The sequence below is a fragment of the Limulus polyphemus genome, unplaced genomic scaffold (genome assembly GCF_000517525.1).
Source record: "Limulus polyphemus unplaced genomic scaffold, Limulus_polyphemus-2.1.2 Scaffold914, whole genome shotgun sequence".
NCBI lineage: Eukaryota > Metazoa > Arthropoda > Merostomata > Xiphosura > Limulidae > Limulus > Limulus polyphemus.
The window spans coordinates 158,155-162,039 of NW_013666524.1; the positions used below are offsets into that span (position 1 = coordinate 158,155).

Genomic DNA, 3,885 nt, shown 5'->3' on the forward strand with positions numbered 1-3,885 from the left:
CTTCTTATATATATATATATATATATATATGTGTGTGTACGATAGGGTTCCACTGGAAATAAATTTTCGAATAAGGGTCCCCTGATCACATAAAAGTTGAGAACTCCTTACCTAGAAAAAAGCGTGTACAAGCGTTCTGTAGTAGGGAAGAATTACTATAAATAAACCAACAGATAAGAATGAATTGAAAAACGTCTACAGATATCAATGTAACAGAAAAGTAATGCCCATATTTTGTAGAAACAATTAAGTAATATAATAACGTAGCTCGAAATCTCAGATATTCGTCTACAAAATATAGAAGATCAAGGAAGGACCTGTACAAATCAATGTCTAACGAAAATCAGTCTGGATGATGTTTATAATTTCGGAAAATGTAAAATATAGAACATGTACTAAGACTGTGGTGTGTAACAAACAACAGACAGCGTGCTGACTTTCCTGTAAATGTTTTGTGCGAAAAGAAAATACAGCTAACTAATGAAAGTTTACTTCCAACCAATATATTAAAAAACAGCAACAAGAATAATCATGATATCCAAACACTCTAAAAAACCAATCGTTGACGCAATTGTCCCAAGTATTAAACATGTGAAGTATTCCTAAGTAATGTTGGATATACCCTGACATGAATCACCAATACAAACTGTCGGTAGTTTTAATAACAGTTAATATCCGAGAGATGGAGCTAAATGATGGAGATGATTTCATTTTCTTCATTAATGTCGAGAAGGTAATAGATTATGCTCTATCAGAAGTCCTTCTTGAAGAGCTTAACCAACATGGAATATTTCTTAAAGTATTATCGTAGCGTGAAAATCAGAAGCTACCACCAGGATGTTTTATTATAATAACATAAATACCAGAAGCTAACACCAGGGTGTTTTATCATCATAACATAAATACCAGAAGCTAACACCAGGGTGTTTTATTATCATAACATAAATATCAGAAGCTACTACCAGAGTGTTTTATTATCATAACATAAATATCAGAAGCTAACACCAGGGTGTTTTATTGCCATAGCGCAAATATCAGAAACTAGTACCAGAGCGTTTTTTTTCTAGCAAAGCGCAAATATCAGAAGCTACCAACAGGGTATTTTTTATCATAGCATAAATATCAGAAGCTAACACCAGATTGTGCAATATTGGATGTTGTAAGTAAATATAATAGCATTTTGCATTCCCTGTGACTGTCACTCTTTTAAATTTGCACTGTATGATGCTGCAAATTCTTTCAATTTCTCAAAACTTTTTCCGATTTTTCTCAAAGAATGTATACTATTTATGCGGCTTGTTTGTTTGTTTGTTTTTTGAATTTCGCGCAAAGCTACACGAGGGCTTTCTGCGCTAGCCGTCCCTAATTTAGCAGTGTAAGACTAGAGGGAAGGCAGCTAGTCATCACCACCCACCGCCAACTCTTGGGCTACTCTTTTACCAACGAATAGTGGGATTGGACGTCACATTATAACGCCCCCGCGGCTGAAAGGGCGAGCATGTTTGGTGAGACGGGGATTCGAACCCGCGACCCTGAGATTTCGAGTCGAGTGCCCTAACCACCTGGCCATGCCGGGCCATTTATGCGGCATTAACTAACAAATAGGATATATTGAAGTCTTTTCTTCGTTAATGTCGCTCTCGTAGTTCTGTTTGAACCTAGATGTCAGTTTAAAACTGAAAGTGTAAAAGCGGCAAAATCAATATTACTGCCAAGGATTGGATTGGGAGTAAAATAGAAACGAAAATTATGTTGGCCGCATTAGCGAAATTGAAGGAAATTATAAATAATAATTCAGCTTATTCAGAAACTGGACCATTAGTAGATGAACTACGAAACATGGAGTTTTCTATTTTCCCATAATGATTTAGTATCATGTGCTTCTACAAATAAACCTAGTGCGTAAAGAAATGCAGATTTGATATTGCCCCCTCTACAGTGGCTCAGCAGCATTTACGAGGGCCCAAATCTCTAAAAACCGGGTTTCGATACCCATGATGGGCACAGCGCAGATAGTCCAATGTGTAGCTTTATACTTAAAAATACAAACAAACAACGATATATCCAGTAACTTAGTCAGTGACCAAGTTAAAAGAGTTAACAAACTGACAGAAGAGTTATCAGTTGCTCTTACGAAAGAAGTACATTACTAATTACGAATAAATGTTGCACAACAACGGGTCAAAAACAAATTTTCGCAAGTACCTCCCCCTCCTCCCAAATGAAGAAAACTGACCCATCTCACTCATAACAACCACAAAAATAAAAATAAATGCTGCGTTTAATAACGGAACTTAAATAACTTAAATCATAATTTAAATGTTCCCGGTATGGATCGGGAAGGCTGTGATTTAAGTGCAAGTTGGGCATTTACGACAATGATGCAAAAGAACACGGTACTAGTATGGAATAAGACAGCCCAATGGAATTGGACTGTCGTACCCTAAATCACTCATCGTAAAGCAATTGCACGTTATAAAAAAATTGGTGAACTTGTACTGTTTCTTTTACAACATATTCGGATGTCTATAACAACTCATACTTAGAAATCAACAAAGTGAAAATTTCTAGGATATTTACTTTGTAATCACAAAAAATTCAAAGTGTTTACCTGAAATTAAAGTTACTCAAAACCAAAGAATTGAAATCGCACTTTCATCATTCACATTCGCGCCCGTCCACCATTATATTTATGCACGGGGTCACTTGACCAATAGTAGCATATAATCAACTCTGGAAAGCAGCACGTCATAATTGACCTTATACGTGGGTGACCGTTTTACCAAAGGGGTCGTCTTACCCTAATTTCACCTACAAATACCAACTTGTTCTAATGTTGACCAAAATGAACTAGGAAAATCATTCATGGATTGATCTGAAGCAAGGAGTTAATCAGGTGTTGACGGTGTTGATTTAAAGCTTAAACTTTTAATTCTATAATTCTCCCAGAGACGCTCTTGTTCCACTGCAAAAAATGCTTTAGTACCAGTATATCTCAATAGGTGCATTACACTCAGAGAGCTACTTACAGCTCCAGTGACTTTTTCATATGCTGTAAGAAGTTTAAATTAAGTAAAGCCTATTAGCGATTGTCCATGTCTCAGGAGCGTTTTACTGGATTGAACACATTCTTCAAATGATGATGCAAGAAGGTTGAATTTCCAGAAATATATTGACAAGTAAATATGTAACATGAGCAACTAAAAAGTAAATTGTTGCACGTAATTAACTATCATAAACAGCATATGAATGCGAACATTTAAATGATTAAATGTAATGATTGCTAGAACTTGATTCGTTGTTAGTGTTTTACTCGGTTACAAATCACAACTCACCTAGCAAATGAAAGATGTAATGATTGCTAGAACTTGATTCGTTGTTAGTGTTTTACTCGGTTACAAATCACAACTCACCTAGCAAATGAAAGATGTAATGATTGCTAGAACTTGATTCGTTGTTAGTGTTTTACTCGGTTACAAATCACAACTCACCTAGCAAATGAAAGATGTAATGATTGCTAGAACTTGATTCGTTGTTAGTGTTTTACTCGGTTACAAATCACAACTCACCTAGCAAATGAAAGATGTAATGATTGCTAGAACTTGATTCGTTGTTAGTGTTTTACTCGGTTACAAATCACAACTCACCTAGCAAATGAAAGATGTAATGATTGCTAGAACTTGATTCGTTGTTAGTGTTTTACTCGGTTACAAAAATGAAACGCATCTGCCAAGTGAAAAATGTAATAATATATAATACTGACAATAAATTGAGTTCTAACAATCATTGTATCTTTTACTTGGAAGATAACCTGTATTTTGTAACCGAATAAAATACTAACAAAACACAACTCACCTGCCATGTAAAAGGTGTTACGATAGATAG

The 3,885-nt window shown here is 35.4% G+C and overlaps 1 long non-coding RNA gene across 1 annotated transcript in view; it reads right to left on the reverse strand.

Moving 5' to 3' along the window:
• LOC111086195 overlaps nucleotides 1-3,885 on the reverse strand; it is a 6,463-nt gene extending 2,578 nt beyond the window's left edge. Inside the window, exon 1 of the long non-coding RNA XR_002610949.1 lies at nucleotides 3,856-3,885. This is a non-coding gene — a long non-coding RNA (uncharacterized LOC111086195). The remainder of the gene's footprint in view (nucleotides 1-3,855) is intronic.